Raw genomic sequence first — 20307 nt, 5'->3', positions numbered from 1 at the left:
TGCTACTGAAGCCTTTAAGCTTGTAATGTATACACAATGCAGCTTGTATTTTCTGCTTATGAACAAATATGAACATTATAGGGGCTGACAATCTGTGATTGCACTTTTCATAACAATGATTTACAAAATGTAGATATCATGGTGACAGAATAGAGTGCCTATTTTTGGTTAGTATTTATAAGGGATTTCAGTGTCCTCTAGAAGGGTACAATGCAGAACACAGAAGTGACGACCAAGCTGTCAAGAGCAGCTTTCTCCGCAGTTGTCAGGGTTAGCTTGCCCACATAGCATCTGCTTGTCTTCAGGAAACCTGGTCATGCCAAATCTTTTTGATTTAGAGTGTAAAGGTTCTGAATGATAAAAATCCTTGGAGTTCTGTCCAAGTTATACGTGACATTCAGTATCATTTTATTCTTGAGCTTTCCAAAGAACAGAGAACACTGTTTGACACGGTTTGTCATTTTTCCATATCTTGCCACCCACTAAGGTTGTCAGGCCAATCATCTTGCAATATACTTTTTCCTAATGTTGAAGTCGCTGTCTCTTTAAGGACTAATTTATGCTTGGCAAAAAGATGGATGACAACTAGAGATCAACGAATCTCGAACAGGCTCAGGTCCGTCTGACCGAAGCGTGCTGCATTTGATTACTGGTGGCTGAAGAAGTTAGATGCAGCCTTAAGGCTGCCTGGAAACATAGTGGGGATGGTGACTATCCTGGAAAGGAGGAAAAGGAGCCAATACTTGTTCAGAAAATAAAAACTTTACTCTTTCAAGACATGTATGCTTGATGGTTACAGTTAAGAATAGCGGCACAGTTCTTATACCATAAGGTTCAAGCAAAAAGACGTAATACGTATACGTATAAGGTTCATAGCAAACGTTTGATTGCCCCCCCCCCGACTGACCACTAAACGGTCAAGTGAAGTCATAACTACATAACTGCTAGCTCTGGTCAGGAGTGCTTGCAGTTAAAGGGACATTTGCAAAACCCAGGAGACCAGCAGGGCCACCCGGTGCTGCAAATGATGACGGCTCAGGGGGCCCAGTGTATTGCAGGAGCAGGCCATGGGGCCCCCTGATGCGGCGGGCCCCATAGCAGCTGCTACGGCTGCTATAGTGGTAGTTACGCCCCTGGTGGGGGTCTCTCACACGTATACCGACATACTGTATCAGACAACTCATGTAAGAGAGGCCTCCATCTGCTAACCCAGATCAATGCAGCCCTCAAAAGCGCTAACATCTCATCACTGCGACCCTGCAGCCATCTAGACTGTTGCTGCAGCACGTCTGCTATCCTTAGCTCACAGGCCTCTCAGAGCCTATCTTTCTAATAACTAGAAATACGCCAGTTTTACATTACCTCCTTTTCTCCTCCCCTTGGGTTGATGGTGTGGACCCAACATCAACCACCTCACACTTCAAGTCCCTTTGCACCTGTATCAGCAGCATTGGGAATGAGGATGAGAATTCTTCATTGCCATGCTTCTTGCAACAAACCACCAGGCTTACAATTTACAAGGAATGGTGAAAAACATAGTAATACATCATGAAAACACACTATATAAAATAAGTGAAAGGCACACATAATGTACATGGTGGAATATGACACATGCAATAGCTGGGTAATGCATCATCGGCTTCTTCTTCCTGCAGTAAAAAGCATGTATGCATTTTTTAAAGGGACATTCCCCATGTGGTACACCTGCCCCAGGCACCCTCTATTCCTCCATGGTAACAAAGCTACAAATCAATGGACCAAGAAAAGAAAAGGATAAAGGTCATTTGGAATTTTGACTTCTATTAAAGGTTATCCTGAGTTCAGAGTTTACCCTTTCTGTACAGGCTGGTTGTTCTCTTTAGAAGATGCCCCATCTCACTCATCCAGTCAAGCTGAAGATACTGCATTACCCAGGTTATGATTACAATTCATTACAGGGAAGATTGGATATTGATTTCACAGATAATCATATATGAACCTGTACATTCAATTACAATACAATGGTTTACATTAGTTGCTTTTGACAAGCATAACTCAAACCCTTCTCGATAAGGTCTGTATTAAGAACAGCAACTTATTCTGTCATAGTCTGTTTGCTAATTTCTATACTGGCATCTCTTGATAAATCAAGTGTCTGCTGTCATTGTAAACCATATCAGTGTGAAATATGACAGGGCATATAATGCATATTGCAGTGAACAGATGACATTTTCACTGCTTGTCCACTGTCTCCTCGCATCTACTGAAGCCTGTATTCTGTAGGGCAGTCGAGTCAGACTGAAATGAGACCATGGACGCCAACTAACAGACTGACAGGAAAGGCAATTGAAAGGAGAAGTCTGGTGATTTGAAAAATTTCACAGCCCTCAGGGGCAGTGGAGACCATAATAAACAATCTTAACTTACCTCTCCCCTTGCCCGTGAAGCACCAGTTAACAGGCCCCTAGACCCCTGCCGGAAGGCATTTTCCCTTGAGGTCCGATGATGTCACAACTTGCGGGAAAATGCCGTTATGGCTGATGGATTGCTTGTTCAATCTGTGACTGCATTGGTGTCCTGCCCCAGTCACTTCAAAAGTCCATTCTCGGCACTCACCATATCATGCTTCAAAGTTATTTTATTGTAGAAAAGTCATCAGAATACATATGACGGGACGTTTCGGCATCAAGCCTTCCTCAACTGTGCCGAGAATGGAATTTTGAAATGCTGTGAGGATTTTTTCTTGCTACGAGCACCACCCTCAACACAGATCTGCCGACTAAAATAACAGTTTTTTTTCTGCCCCAGTCTCTGACTGGCTGAGTGGGCAGTAGATTAACTAGGTCGTAACGTTGGCTTTGCAGGGGATCCTGGAGCCCGGCAGGGGTCCTGGAGCGGCAATCTCATTTCCTCCCGCACCTGTAAAATTTTTCAGCTGGCTGAACATCTCCTTTAACCATTTATATTTTCAGCAATTGTTGGCTTACCTTAAAAAGGAGCTGTCACTAAGTGCTATTATGTGATGAGGGGGTAGAGAAAACATTTGTCAAATTGTCAAAACCCCATCATCAATCAAGGAATGCCCCTTTAAATATGTGGATCAATATCTGCAAATTTAAAGGGATATTCCTGGATTTATGATGGGGTTTTAACAAAAGTGTAAGCCGACAACCCTTTTTCACTAATCATAGCTGGCTGTAATATTCAGAAAGCATGATTTGCTATTCTGGAAATATTTTTGTTATTGTTATTATAGAATTGACCTATGTTAATGGATACTGCAGCATCAATACACTATATGGGCACTTCTATGATTGTTTTCTACATGACCAACTTTACACAATATCGATCCCATTGAAACATAGCTACAAGCGCAGAGTATTTTGTTCAATGATCAACAAAGCTTATTGTTTGGTTTGTGTAAATGGCAGAAATATTTGGAGAGGAGATAATGTGGGCTTTTGCTGTATGTTGTATTGTAGGGAATAATTTCTTGTGGGGAAAAAGAAAAAGGAAAACGATAGAAGTATGTTTACTCTTATTGTTTTTAACGTTACCATTAGAGATGAGTTAACCGAACTTCCCAAACTAAGATTCATTTGGTAAAGATGTTGGCCGCACATCTGAAATTTTTTTTCCCTTCAACTGTCTGCTCTCCCGCATGTCCTCCTCTGGGTCTCCAGCATCTTAAGCCATTTCCAGATTGCTCAATCAGCCTGAAATGGGACAGCTCCACGGCCAGTGATTGGCTGAGCAGGCTGTCACTCTTGCCTCAACAGTGACAGCCCACTTAGCCAATCACTAGCTGTGATGCTGTTCCATCTCAGTCAGTTAGTCAGTGATTGGCTGAACGGGAGAGTGACAGCCAAATTCCCGGCTGACTTAGATGGGACAACACTGTGGTAAGTGATTGGCTGAGTGGGCTGCCATTCTTTTGACAAGGGTGACAGCTCTTGTCAAGCTGCAGTGCTGTCCTATTTCAGGCAGTAAATGGCTAAATGGGATTTTGGTAGTTGTGGGGGACATCGGACACTGGAGAAGAAGGGCATTTGGGAAGCGCGGATAGGTAAGTGCAGCAAATTTTTGAACCGCACTAAATCAGCTAAAGGCCTGAAATTGTTTAGCTGTTTTAGTGCAGTTCATTTAAGGTTCACTTCAGACAAACCCAAACTTTATGTTAAAAATCTGTAAACCTGTCGAACCGAACTTTTCAAAAGTTTGATCATCTCTAGTTACTATCCATTAACTCAACCACTCTCTTTTTCTAATGAGATGACCCTGATCATTCTGTACCCATCTATACAGCAAAGCTGTCAAGTAGGCTAAGGAACAACACTGCAATTAAATTAAGCCTTTACGTGGATGTGTTCTCTGAATATGCTGTGGCTATGTAAGAGCGACAAATTATCATGACAGGTCTGATTAGCATGAACTATAGAAAAAAAAGGGGAAAAAAAAGAAAAGAAAGAAACAAAGCCATTTTTGATTAAGGAAAAGGACCAACTAATAAAGCAGATATTTATGCTCTCTGTATTTCTAATTCTCATCGCACCATATGGTGATTTACGATTTGTTGTGTAGTCAGTGATTCACAGCAGCATGCAATGTTACTTAAAACATGTTGGAAAAGCTCTTTTTCCCATTAGTCCTTCTAAACAATGACTTGAATTTAATCAGTCTGTTAAATGTAGTCCACAATGGCACCTATGAAACAATTTTGTTCTGCAAAAGAATAGACCTCATGATTATATATAAATAGAAAATAAAGTTTTGGCTCTGAATTTGGTGATGTAAAAAGCTTACTGTAGAATTACAGTACTAAAAGAAAAAACTATGTTTATCTAGTTTTAGTGTAAATGTACTGATTTAAAAATGAAGACAATAATGTTAAAATGAAGTTTATACTGTACAGTGAACAGCATAAAAGAACAATAAAACAAGACCTTTTGCAGCCATGTTAATGGAAAAAAAACTTTTTAGAAAGCAAAAAAAAAAAAAAAAGTGAAAATAAAATAATAACATTGGCTGTGACCTTAAGGGGTTTAACTCCCTGTCTGACTGGGTCCTAAATTCTGCTCCATATTGTTTACTATTAGCTTGCAGACAAGGATTTCTAAACATTGTATTTGCCAATAATGGTGTTATTTATAGGGTGCTATGTCTTTCAACCATTCTCCGATGTGTAAAAATATATGGTAATGTCTTCCCAGCTGACATTTATTGATCTTGTATTGTTTTACATTCTGTGGCACGGGTTATGTGCTTGTTCTGTTCAGAGATAAATTATAGTTTGGGATCTTCTTTTAGTAATTGAGCTTGCTGAAGAATCAGGCTTAGTAGGACATGGTATACGCACTCCAGGAATACTATTGACTCTCTTAGACGCAACATAATTTGCTCCTTTATGCATGCTGTAGATTTACTGGCGAGCTCTGCTATTTGGGATTAGCACAGATATTTCAGAAAAAAAATACATATTCAGATTCCCTTTAAATATTATCTTAAATTTTTATTTGATCTTTGAATTTTTACTACCTGGGTAAATTTATTATTTATATTTATTTTTACATTTAGGTTTGTCTAGTTTTATAGAACCATTGTCAAATAACCTTCTAGGAATTTCTGAGTTAATAACTTGGGGTCCCTCGTTTACCCTCTCATCAAAATGGGGTAGGGCTACAAGGAACATTTTTTATTTTGGAGGACCCAATGCGTCTATGAGAACTGTGTAATACTAATTCCTCCTGCAAGTATGCTGTAGGGAAAATGATTGCTGGCTGCTTGTAACTACCAGAAATATATGTCTCTCTGCTCAGTGTACAAGGACTCCTATATGCTTTCTGTCAATAACATAGGGTACTACAGAAATTCTGTGGAAGAGCAGGGACTCCTGTATACCAACAAGTGTCCTTACTCCTGTATACATAGCAGTGAGGCATGAAGTGTATGCTCTTCCGCTCAGAGTGCCAGAGTATGGACTCCTGCTTTTCAATAGGAGTCCCCACCCATGTGCAAATCTGAGTCAGATCTGAGTCAAATCTCATAGCCATTACAAGCTATTTCCTCCAAAAAGTTTTGGAATTGCATTCATATCTAGTCATTACCCAGCAAGGGTAAACTACTTCTATGCACTTGCTTCACTTAACTGGTAGACTCAGTCCATGATATTTTGCAGATCTCACCAGACAATGCCTTGAGCTGTGCCTCATGACATAGGGCATCGGATGAGGACATGGACAACGGACGCTCCCAATGTGCACCAATCGCCACTCTTACGATTCCTTCTTCCCAGTGGAATAACCAAGTCACAAAAGTAACACATTATCCCAATTGTCAGCCAGTGGGATATCATGGCCCAGTATCCTTCCAACATTAATGAAGCAGAAATTGGTTAGCCTGCAATCACAAACGTTTCACCCATGGTATGCTTATGTCAACAAATTTGAATGATTACATAAGTGAGCACATACAAACACTGACCCCATGGACCTTAGAGGCCCATCTATTACCAAACATAATTCTTTGTACTAAGTAGCATGGTGTGCTGCAGTTTAGAGTCTGCATAATTAAATGTATACTTGAGAGAAATTACCCAAAGCTAGTCGCTAGTTGACTACTGTACATTCAAGCCATTGAAGTTGATAGTATCCCATTTTGTCAGAGTACTGTGTTATACATGCCATGTATGTAAACCAAGACTTATTCACCCAGGGCCATATAACACACACGCCTACTGTATACACATGAAATAATGGAAGAGAGGCAAACAACTGACTTGTCTCTCAGATAATAAAGTGACTATTTACAGAAATACAGTATACAGTCTCCTTTACCTGCAGGAAAAAAAAAAAAGGGAAGCGTAATGCTAACCCCTCCTTACATGCTGGAGGTCTACAGCTTTGTTTTTGATTGATGACACAACCATTACTATTATTCATTGTTTGAAGAATTGATTTGTATTTAAACCTACTGTGAAGGTCAACCAAGGAAAAACTCACACATTCTCATGAGGACTGTTCATGTGATTCGTAAGCACCATTGTGACGCAGATAATAAGGAATCTCTTTGTGAAAACGAGTTGTGGAAATGTACTGCATTCTTTTATACACATAGTAACTCAACAAGCTTTGCTTGTGCATTTGTTCACAAAGAACCCAAATCAATTGTGTAAAATTGCATTCAATGTCTATTTTCTCTTTAGTTTTATTTACTATTGTACAATTTTATTGAAAAATTCTTCTAAAAAACCATTCTCTGAACTTGTGAAAAGAATTGAGTGTACCGTAACCTTGCCTTGAACTAGTAAATCTGCATCTAACTCTCTAGTTTCTCTCTGTAGAGAATGTTTCTTCATGCCCCAATAAAACCATACCATTGGGTGCCATTGAATCTATAAAATGCACCCAAAGTGCTGATGTGGGAAGGCTTGATGTATACATGAATGATCATATGTGCTGCTTTCCCTCCTGTCGCTGAGCCCTGAATAAAAAGAATCTGACAAAATGATCACTGCAGAGACTTTATCCCCGAGACTGACCCAATTTAAACTAGGGCATCTCTAGTAAAATTCACATTATTGTAAAGGCTCTATTGTAAGGAGGCCTGCCGAGTGAACAAGTTCTTTTAATTTGAAGACTTTTTTTTTTTTTAATTCAGGATACCTTAAAGGGAATGGGTAATCAGAAATACACTTATTGTTTAAATTATGTTTTTATGCTAAACATATTTTGTAATTTTCCATATTCTAAAATAATCCTAAAATCTTGCAGTTTTCATTCTCACCCCTGTGGCTAAAAGGAAGCTGAGACTTCCTGTTCTGTTGTGGTTCTAAGAGGAGGCTGCTGTAAAGTGATCTTTACAGCATTGCAGTGACATGTCACACCAATAGATAGAGGAGACAATAGCAGTTATCTGTGGAATGACCAAAGGTCACAGATTTGCTCAGTAAGACTCTGTGTCATTCCGCGCGGAATAATTGACATGTCATAGAGGCGCGGAGGAAGGAGGCTCGCAAGCCTCCCATAGACAGTCAGTATGACATGGAGGCTGTCAGAATTCCGCCAGTTTTACTCTGTGTGAACGGAGCCTAAGGAGGACAGACTCTGTCTATTGTCCATGAGTCTTGCTGTAAAGCATGTCACTAAATGCTGTTATAAAGAGCTCAGGCAAGATGGCAGCACCCATAACAATGTACAAAAAGTGAAATAAAAAAAACACAGAAAATAGAAACAGATTGGAATAAAATAACAATTTTTAGTATCTGCCTCTAATCAGTAAAAGAAAGTTTAGGTGACACTGTTTAAAGGAACATTATCATTGTAAAATTATGTTTACGGTACATGATTATAGACCATCTCAAGTTCCAGAGGCTGCAGACACCTGCTCAGCCTCAGACTGACCCACAGTGGAGTAGGTTAATTGCCCCAATTGATTACCTCTTGTATCTAGTTTTAACATACAGTCACTATCTATATGTCTGTAGCAAATGACTGGGCAAACCACAAAATGATGTGTTGTCAAATGTTTCAGTGTCAGTGTTTAGTGGTCAGGTGCTCACTGATTGGGGGTATGTGAGTGGTGGGCAGTGTTACAGATTTATGCTGCGTTTACGCGGAACGATAATTCACCCGATCGTACGATTAACGATTTCGAAGTAACTTTTTTTTTTATAACGATCAGCGTTTAGACGGAACAATATATCGTACGGAAAAATCATTTTGCGATAGCTTAAGCCTATCTAAGTAAAATCGGTTAATGACTTTTTTGCGAACGAACAACGATTTTTAAGAACATGTTCAAAGATCAAAATGAAAGATTTCTTGTTCGTTGTTTGATCATTCGCTGCATGTACACGTACGATTATCGGTCGAATATGATCGTTATCGTGCACATTCGCACGATAATCGTTCCGTGTAAACACAGCATAAGTGTTAAAGCTTGCCTGGCAACAGAAGAGACAGAGATCATGTTAGGGGTCTCAAAAGGGAGGGGGAGAACAGAGGAGCTGAGACACAATTCACCAGGAAGTGAGGATTTTCTGCAGCTTCAAGGTGTAAGTCAGGATGTGATGCAGACAAACGTCCAAATTCATGTAATAGAAACCTATTACAAACAAGCTTAGATTATGAGTGGGAAATTAACGGGGAAATCTTGGAGTACCCCTTTATTGACCTGCACTAAAGATCAAAATCAGCCAGTGAAAAACTTGTTTGTTGGCTGATTGGTGGCCCTCTCCTCAGAATGCTTATTACCAATAGTTTTCTCATGTAAAAGGACCCCAACATCTTTACTGTCATAAACCATCAGGTACACAGATATCAACTATTTTACTGCCCTAGACCACCAGGGATACAGATAATATCCCCTTTACTGCCTTTGACTACCAACAGACAATAATCTGAACTGTGTTAGACCTAGATGCTGTTTAATACTATGGATGCCATGTATCTCTGTATATCTGGCTGCATTATAGATAGTTATTAGGTCACTTTTTATATGCTGTTCTTTACAGGAACCGTGTCCAAGTCCCTAACAGCCCTGTACACTAGCTACACAGGCTTAGTGGAAACAATGCCAGCAACATGACCATAAGGAGAAGCTGACTGGGGAAGAGGAATGGCAAGGGCCCAAGCTAAATTAAGCCCCTGACTCTGTAAATAAATGTTTGGCAACCAAGGCATATCATTTGTAATTTCCCTCTTAGTAGATGAAGGAGATCATTTAGTCTTCACACCCGTAGTCCTTAGTTAGAAGATAAGAACTGTCAGTGTTTGCAGCAAGCTTCATAGAGAAATCTCATGTGCAGTGAAGCATGGGTACAGCAGATGGATTTTCCTAGTCAGCAGGCTAAATATACCCGCTGTGCAGTTTACATCTAAAATATCTTACTTTACAGCACAGAAACTTATTACGTGGACCTTGTCCCTTAATGATTTAGAGTCAATGTTTAACCATAGAGTATAAGACATAGGACATCTCTTTTTAGCAGGATAGATTGGGCAGTCCATGCTACTTCCACATCTAATAATGCTGGGCCATGGATATGTGGGGAATATGGATGGAGAAAAAAGCAAGACAGTTGGGACCACATTTTTTTTTTCCTTCTGCCACATTTTGAGTATAAGTTCATGGCTAGACAATAGAAGTTTTATCTCTGTATTCTTCAGCTGCAGTGACCTTTACTTCATGTAAAGGTGTGTGCATTGGGCCATTACGGTTGCACATGGAGTCTCAGCTTTTCCATAATAAGCAATAGACTCTCTGTGTGTTGATGTTGGATGCCTAAGTAGGGCACCATATTCTCTCCAAAATATAGGGGAGGGGGGTTGAAAAATGGGCCAGAAATAAATATAAAAAAATAGAAAAATGTCTAAAAAAAAATGAGCTGAAATGTCTAAAAATAGGCTGAAAATGAGCTTAAAAAAGATGTATGAAGCCCCTACTATATTTGCCAATCCTCTGATTTCATACAGTTGTTCATATAGAATCTGACATCACAAAGTCCATTCCATCAGATATCGTGTTATGGAGGCATTTTCCTATAGAAGTGCAGGTATTGTATTTAGTGAGATGTGTATTATAACCATATAGTAAGCTTATCGCCAAATGTGACCAGCTACAAAGATTATCTCATACAGGGTCAAATAGTATTACACAACACAGAGAAAAGGGTGCTGAGAAAAATTATGTACTTTGTGTAAAGAGCTGCCATAGGGAAAGATCCATCACAATGAGCCTCAGGTAATTTCTACAAAAAATTATTCACTTGTCAAATATAAATGACCCCCATTCTCCGGCATGAAGTATTGGCTTTTCTGTAACTCACATCACCAGTCTAGTCTATAACATCTACCAAGGTGTTCGCAGAAGATGGGCAGGGGGTAATAAAGTCATAACGCCAGGTTAAATCATTTTAACCAAAGGTCAGTTTCTCTGGAGTTCATTCCTTATCAATTCATTAATGATGAAGTGTGCTTGGACAACTGATTTTGTAATTCTTATTGTTTCCAAAGGTAATATGTCACCAGGTTGTCAATATCTTTTCTTTACTACATGCTGAAAATCCTCCTGGGTATTTCCCTCTGTATGCCCTGGTAGCCCTGGAATATGAGTTCAAAATAAGCAAGCAGCTTTATCTGGAAGGCGCATCTTTTATGGGCAAATTGTCTTGGAGGCAGAACTTAAAAACATTGTTTCCTGTAGACGGATTCAGGTCTTATGTTCATATTGACATATATGGAGAGGAAGATGGCACTAGTCATTATGTATGGGTGAAAGCCATTACATTTCTTAGCCATTATATACAGAGCTAAGTTCACAATATACTGGTCATGTACATTCAGGGTTGGAAAAGCTTCTGGGAAAGCTTATTGGAAAAGCTTCTGGAATATGTTCTGTTTTTATTTGTAAAGAGTGGTTCACAAAATAAACAATTGACAAGAGTCATGAAAACCCATCATAAGTAGACATTAGAGTCCATGAAACAGCCTTGTGTTTCTGGTGTTTCACGGCCGGATCCCACAAGTAGGCGTACGTGTCCAGTTTCTCGAACCAAATTACCAGCTTATGAAGAAGCTTTAACAAGGTACATAATAATATGCATTAATAAACAGTCACTTCCAAATAATGAAATGCAGAATCCCCAACATGGGGAGCAAAAAACCCCATTCCTCAATGGTCGGCAGAAAAGACCAGGTTGTAAGAATAGAAAAGAAATAAAGAACAAGAAAGAGGAAAGCAGAGGAAACAAAACACACAACACAAAAACCATAACATAAAAGGGAGAAAACAAAGGGGGGGGGGGGAGAGGGCCGGGCAGGAGGGTTGAGGGCAATCGGGGTTGGGAAGGGACTCCCGAGACGTAACCGCAATAGGGCCTGAAAGTCGGCGGATTCCATGAAAAGTCGCCAAGGAAGCCACACCGCATCAAATTTGGGAGACCTGTCGTGCGTCTCATCCACTATTTCCTCCATGCACCCAATTTGGCCAAGCTCTGCCACCCACTCCATAAGAGAGGGCACAGTTTTCGTTTTCTATTCTAGCCGCTGTCAACATGTGTCTAAGCATACCCTTCTTTACCTGTGACAGAGACCCCAGAATAAGGGATAAGCTTCTGGAATATGAATAAAATTTGATTTTTATGTATGACAACTAATAGAGGCATCTATCCAATGCAGATAACCTGTTTTATACTTTAAACAGAGGTTATTGTAGGTTGATCCCTTATCAGGCTATGCTCACACTACGTAAAAAACACAGCCGTATTTCATAGCAACGATTGTGCAAACAACAGCCGTTATTTTTGAAATAACGGCCATAGTTTGCGCAATTACGGCCGGTGTTATGAATTATGGCCGTGTTTTTTATGTAGTGTAAAGCCGGCCTCATAGTGAATGTACAGAGCTCAGATATCACTCTATAAACAACAATAATAATAATAACAACAACCCCTTAATGAACTGGCCTGAAATGACCTTAAGGAACGGCCAATGGTCACTTTTGCGTTTTTGTTTTTTCCTCCATACCTTCTAAGACCCATAACTCTTTTAATTTTCCAGCTACTGGGCCATGTGAGGGCTTTTTTTTCAGGAACAGGTGTACTTTGTAATGGCAATCTGCCATAAAATGAATGACGAAACCTCCAAAATATCATTTATGGGGTGAATTTGGGTCGAAAAATGGTAAAAATTAATTTTTTTCTTTATTCTGTAGGTCGGTCTGAGCATAGCGATATGCATGTTTACTAGGTTTTTGTAACATTTTACTATTTTTATTAGCAGTAAAACTTCCCTGCGTGTTTTTTTTTCACACAGTTCACAAAGTTCCACTTTTTGTTCACACAGTTCACTGTCCGGGAACAATATTGTTTTATTTTAATAGATCGGAAGATTACGCACCATTCAGCATATTTGCCATACAGGCAAGGATTTAAGAGGTCAAAAAGTTCTGTATGCAGCATTTTTTGATGAACAAGATCGGTTCTGGCCCTACAATATGTAAGTGAATAAGCTAATGACAGAAAGTAACAGTAATAAGCAATCACGTTTGGTTGAGCATGGTGCTCAGTCGCGCATAAGGGTTCTTGATCAAGCTCAATCCTCAGTCTAGTACCTCGTGCTGCTCGGGTGTTTGGGTTACAAAAATCTTGCTTAAAGGCTTCTATGTGGGACACCTCTGCAGCTGCTGATCTGCTGTGCGGCAATAGTAAAGTATAATTTTAAACCATTCCCCACCAGCAGACCACAGTCTGGTCCCCAGAGGGTTAACTTAATCACTTTGTCACTTTGTAAAATTTAACCATGCACCTGGTTAAATGCTGAAGTCTCCCATTGGTTTCTATCGGGCTCGTTACTCGAGCCAAGAACTCAAGCTTGACTCAAGTAATGAGTGTTCACTCAACTCTAGTAACAGCATTTGCCTACATTACTGTGTCTGCCCCAGGTGCCTTACAGTGCCCTTTTCAGGAGGTTCCTTTGTGTTTTTCTCATGTAGTCACTTTCTTGCACATAGTCCAAATTACCATACTGTGCCTGTATGGAGTGAATGAGTAAATTTGGCAAGATAATTAATTACAGCCCTCTTTTCCCAGAGCTGGCTACCAATTTATTGGACTCATTGATCCTATGCTTCTGTAATGAGCAAGAGAGCTATACTAAATCTACTGGTCCCAGCCAATAAAACTACCAATTACTATTCTACATATCTTAACTCCTTCTTGACCAAGGTCATTCGTGCCCGGATGTCTGGGTCAAATTAATGCAATGTTCCTCCCGCCTTCTAAGAGTCATAGCACTTTTATTTTTCCATCTAAAGGGCTGGTTGGGGGTGTCATTTTTTTCCGCCATGATCTCTAGTTTTTATGTGTATCATATTGGTGTAAGAGAAAAATGTATTAATTTTTTTCTAAATATAATTTAAAAAAATCAGCAATTCTGGTGTTTTTTTTTTTTCACTTTTCATTTATGCTGTTCACTGTACAGGAAAAATATTGTTACATTTTACTAGATCGGGAAAAACAGCATGCTATAATATGTTTATATTATAGATTTTGTATAATGGGAAAAGATGTAATAAATCTTTATTGGGGCTTTTTTATATGTTTTAAAACTTTTTTTTTTTTTTAAATATATATATATATATATATATATATATATATATATTTTTTTTTACACATTTTGCATTGAAAATATAAGTCCCTTAGAGGACTTATGTAAGTAATGCTCTGATTGCATATACTGATGAATGCTATCCCATAGCATAGCATTCATCAGTATTATCGCTGATCTGTACATAGAGTCTGCTTGAGCGCAGACTTTATTTACAGATAGCTAATCCAACAGGACGGAGCTAAGTGGCTTACCTCTGCGTGCCGGTATAAGTGATTGGGACCCCCCCGTAGCGTGACTGCGTCCCGATCAGTCAGTTACAGGATAGCTTTGCATCACGGTGTTTAAAGGGGTCAATGACAGGCAGCTGCGAACCGTGGCTGTCTGTCATTCCTGGGTCTGGAGACAGTACAGTGTGCAGGGCCAATCACATTGAAACCGCCCTGCACACATTAAAATTGTAAGAGTAAGAGTAGAGGTCCTTGTACTTTTAATTAGATAAAATTACAAAGTTTCCGCAAATAAATTAATAAAGCCCTAAAAAAGTAAAACATAACAAGAACTCTGTGAATGGACAGTTGACGGGAGATTAAGTGAAGTAGAGGCCTACCTGTCATTTTCCCTGCGGGGAGCCTTGACAGCTCAGACATTACACAATCCTCCAGAGCCACTTTTTCTCCCCCCTATACACATATTAAAAGATACTGCTTCTTTGAGTAGAAAATGGATTTAATAACAACACTTGGGAAGAAAATTATTCTTAAAGCAATGATTGGAAGATGACTGATTATAGCTGATGAAGAATGCTGTCAGATAATCAGAACGCGGCAGGACAGTGCTCTCTGTGAACAGACTGGCCTTAAGAGCCACAAATAGGTACTTAAAACATGAATAGTACAACAGCAGTATATTCAATCACTATAGTAACTCGGCTAGAAGCAACCTAGTTTAATCCAGGGGGAAACACAGAACACTAATATAGTACTATTGGATTTGCACAGTGGAAAATAAGGACAGCTTTATATTCAATGAAGCGATGCACTCTCAAGAAGCACAGCTCCGCAACCAACCCCACTCCAGCCTTAAACACGTTCTCCTGCCCATCTCAAAGAAAAAGTAAGAAGTTGTCTTGAAGTTAGATAACATTTTATACCTGATCTGCTATAATTCAGTAGGAAAATGAACCAGGAGAAAATTGATGTGAGAATACCTTACCTCCTTCCTGACCCTTATTACAAAAATATTGGTTCCCAGGCAACCCCAATCTTTTCCGGCATCTAAGTCATGCTGTTGGTTGACTGGAGGGTATGAGAGGTTAGATATTGTTGCCCTGCCTATATTCAGGCTTTGTATATAAATTGTTCTATGATGACTATTTAGGTGATTCAGCTGGCTAGTCTAAAATCTGAGGTTATGCAATGAAAATTATAGAAACATATAAAAATATAGTTTAGTTACTGCCCAAGGGAGAAAGGGTGAACTGAGCCATAGGGCAATCAGGAAGAGCTTATGGGCCAGAATGAGTAACCTAATGCCTTATTGTATTCATTCATATATTACAACTTAGCGGAGTAAGATGATCACAGTCTATCTTAACAGTCACTTTCTTTGCTCTTGGTTCTTTTCCGGTTGCCTAGATTCCCACCTTGAAAGATTTCACCACTTTCACTAATGGTTTCCCAGGGGTTCAGAAACCCATTAGAAGGACTCTGATGCCGCCTGACCTTTGTCTTACTTAATATTCATAGGGCAAACTTAGTTGTTACATCTAACATGTAAGGACTCTCGTATATGACAGTGTCATGCGCTTGGATCCTGGACTGCAGTGCATAGAGGTCATATGATTACCTGATTTTAAAGGCTGTGGACAAAAATATTTTTTTCATTATTATTGAATTATACTTATTCTAGTGCACGGACATTTTTCCCATAGTTCTTTTTAATAAATTTTGTTTATTTTCTCTTCTGAATACTGCTTACAAAGGGGTCAACCAGACTGTAAAATGTGGAATTAGGCTATTAGGGAATCTTTTCCCCAACACCCAGCCATTTAAAGGGCCATAGTGCAAACATGACTCTTTGCCCTCTTTCTTGCAATTGTTGCACTCTTAATTATGTCAATGCAAGAAATGCCCCATTCACGAAAGTGTCCTAAGAGCTGATAATCAGGAGTGCTAGGAGTCAGACTCCCACCAATCTGTAAAAATGTAATGTTTCTGGATTGACCATCAATATCAGACTGGATGACCCCTTTGGACAAGGCAATCTCTATACAAATGGCACCCAATGGCATATATTGATATCAGCCCCATGTAACTCTGTCGGAGCTCTATTTGACATTACATCTAGGAGACACAATGTGTATGATCAAAATGCAATTGCTATTGACTTACGTGCAGGAAAGAGCAATGTGTTGGTTTATGCAGGCGCATTAATCTAGTTCATAGTGAAGAATAATGTATAATTAAAAGGTCAATGCTGTCTGTGTTTGTAGTAGCATTGTGCCTCTTTTGTCTTGTAAAGTGCTCGCCTACTTCATTGCTTCCATCTAGCCTCCCTTTTATGTGAAATCATTTACAGCTCATTCCATTTTACTTCTATGGGAGGATATCAGTGGGTCCAATAGCTTAAATCCCTTTAACGAAAAATGAGAGTCTTGAGATATCAATTGTGTTGGTTTGGAAATGTAATGTGATTTTTTATAGCTCCTAAGTAATGACTGAATTAGACTTAAGGGTATCTTTAAGAAAAATAACTGAATGTATGTGCAGTAGTGTAAGATCCAGCACTTCTACTGAGAAATATGGAGAGGGGTGGCAGTGACACTCCGATTTTCACAGTATATTATGTTTGGATTGCTTCAAGCTATTTTTCTTTTTAATTTTGGAAAGACGTTCTCTAATGCACATGTAATTGGGATCTTTAATTAAAACAGAATATTGGTTTATATAGAATCATTTGCATACATTATGCTTTGTTAGGAAAAGGGTGCATATGCTTTACTGGGACATGCGGTCTTCATTAAAGGACATGTGTCACCTACATTTTCTTTTATTGATTAGAATTGGAAACTAAAAATGGCTCTTTTACTCCAATCTGTCCCCCCCCCCCTTTTTTTTTTAATATCACTTTTTGTACATTGTTTTGGGGGTTGCCATCTTGCCTAGTTATTCTGACCCTAGAGTAATAATTTATATACTGCTGGAGTGGGTAGAAAAAAATATCCATCCCTAGGCCTATCCTTCTTCTGCTCTTCCACCACACCTGCTCACCTTCATCAGGTCCCCCAGTCTCATCTCTTCTTCCTGCTTCTAAGAAGAGTGATCAGGAGCAGGAGCTGCCATCTTAGCCAGTCATTGGCTGAGACAGGACACGGCTTCAGCAATTATTTGCCTCTAGCAGCAGATCCTGCTTTTAACTTCTTGTCTTAGAAGCAGGAAAAATAAATGAGATCAGAGGATTGGACAGAGGGCAGCAGGAGCTGTAAATCTGAGATTTTCTTCTATTTCCTCCCCACCCATAAGCAAACTGAGACAAAATTAAAGCAAATTTTATTTTCATTTTGTACCTGCGTACTGTTTATGATTTATTAAAAATTACAGTCACACAATATTTTTAATAGACAAAAGAATCCTAAAGAAGATCCTAAAGTACATGTGATATTTGTGCAGAGGACATAATACTAATATATACACATCAAAAGGAACCTGTGCATCAGTTGGATAGTGTGTGAACTGTCATTAGGGCACTCCAATTCCCACCCCTTGATTAATAGATCTCTTCTTGTTTGGGTGTTGGGAGAGATCTTAAATCCACTGGAGACCACTGGAGATGATTTATGATTTAAGCTACATGAAAGTAATGACAGGTTCCCTTTAACAGGAGTATCCTTACATCATCTTAATAATCTCTATAAGCTTCCCCAGCTTCCCCAAAGTTTATCATTTTTACAGACTGCCAAGAAATTTTCAGGCTCTGCCATGTGCATGAGGACTAAGTATGTTGCTGGGGAAAAATAGAAAAAAATACTTACTCACCCTCAGTCTCTCAGTAGTACCCCACAGCTCCCATTCGTCTCTGGTCTCCTTATCACCCTTCTTCTTCTTGATTCTGAGAGCAGGACCTTCCTGCTAAACAAATCACTGGCCTAGACAGGATACCACTGCAGCTAATGATGGCTGAGCAGTTAGGTCCTGCAATACTCTCTCACCTTCAAAGCAGGAAAAAGGTGGGACATTGGGCGACAGGGAGGAGACAAATTAGAGCTGCACGGAATAAGCGGGGGACTGGAGGTAGGTAAGTATAGCTTATTATTTCTATTTTTTTCTCCTTCTAGAAGCATTTGAATTTTTCCAAGAGCTGGAATACCCTTAAAATCTCTGGCTACCTTGAAAATAACAAAGCTGTAAGCTTTGCTGGCCCACATCCTTGTCACTGCTGGTTTCTTGCCCGCCTGGTCTCCATTATGGTCATCTTCTTCCCTACTTCTGGTGACATACCATGCCAAAAGGAAATTCACACTCATAGACACACACAATGTAGAGAAATCAGCCACTAAGAAGGCATTTACTATCTGCACATTATGTAACTGGAAATTGTAAAGAAAAGGACTGTAGTGGACACCAGGCAGCCGAAAAAAGGCTCATAGCTAAGAAGTGGGCCATGTAAATACACAGCTTTGTTATTTTTAAGGCAGCCAAAACGACATAGTAAATATGCTCAATGCCTGGACTAACCCTTTTAAAATAAAATATACTATTAAAAAAAAAACCTGAAATGTCAATAGACATAAAGGTCTGGCGAAGATTAAAAAAATTACAAGAACACTGACAAAAAGAGGAAACAGAAATGCTTGCAGCTATTCCAATAAAACAGGTATGTAATAACGCTGTATTTGCATTCATCAGTGTGTCGTAGACTTGGGAATCAGAGAGGAGGAATGCAGAGCATCTTTCCTTTCTGTTCAGCAGCAGCAGTATATATAACTGGAGCTATAAAGTCATACACTTTGATTTGTTCCTGTAGGAAAGGTTATTACTGTTCATAGATCCATCCTTCTCTAATGTGAACACACTCCCTTGAGGTGAATTGATACAATGTGAGCATTTGGTACAGCCTGGTTGTTTAAGAGAAATGTCATTGATTTGTAAGGTCTAACTTGCGAGCGCAGGACAAAGCTCTTGTGTTATAAAAGGACATATTTCAAGACCATGCTGCTGATAGCGGGGAGTGACAAGAGATGTCATTGCTTTACAAAAAAAGGAAAAGGGAAAAAAAGAAGGAAAAATGGATTGTAGCCCCTGGGCAATCCAGGGAGAATCTAAAGCTTATGATCTATCAAAGGCTCTCACACTTTAATAAATGACATCATACATTGTCTCCTCTTTGTTGCTTTATCAAATCGGTTTATTGTGTATGTCAGGGAACATTTGGGCAGGCCACCAGGGCTTTAGCTATTGAAGGCCAAATCTGAACTGGCATCATAAAGCAGAACGACTTTGAGTTTAATACAGAACCTTTTAGGTATATATACACAACTGGCTTACCATGATAACCTTTGTCTATGTGCTGTATGAAGGCATATGTACATTATAGGATGGGAATACTCTGAGGACTATCCTCTGCTCTGTCTGCTCTGTGGATCAGTTAGCCGACAAGGAAATAAAGAGCTTTCAAAAGATGGAAAATTGTTGCTGGTGGTGCTGGTGGGTTGTCCGTATTAAGACATCCCCTTTTAAAGGGGTTTTCCAAACAAAATTGATGGCCTATCCTCAGGATAGCTGACTGGCAGGCGGTGACTCCTTGGACCCCAGCTGTTTGGGCAAGTTGTAACACCCAAATGTGAACATCATGAATTTAACCAACGCCATTATGTAGGGGACACTCTTGCAACTACTTCTGCAGCTCAGTTACTATTGAAATGAATGAAAAACTGATCTGCAGTAACCCGGCAAAGCCACCACAGAATATTCATAGATGAGTAGTCTAGCTTAGGAAATTGGGATTTTAACATGCTTGTTGACATGAAGACTCAAAATTATGGGGATGTTCCCATGGCCAAGCAAAGAAACTAGTAACCACAACCTGTGATCATGATTTCATCACAGATGAATATGAGACAGACAAAATTTTATTTTTAATCATTCCTTTAAAAAAAAAAAAAATATAGCTACTTTTAGGCTACATTCACACAACATCCGTTTTGAGGCTGCCTATTTGGACC

Source organism: Dendropsophus ebraccatus, chromosome 6 (assembly GCF_027789765.1).
Source record: "Dendropsophus ebraccatus isolate aDenEbr1 chromosome 6, aDenEbr1.pat, whole genome shotgun sequence".
Lineage (NCBI taxonomy): Eukaryota > Metazoa > Chordata > Amphibia > Anura > Hylidae > Dendropsophus > Dendropsophus ebraccatus.
The sequence above is the reverse complement of the archived record's forward strand: the minus strand, read 5'-3'. Positions refer to the sequence as shown.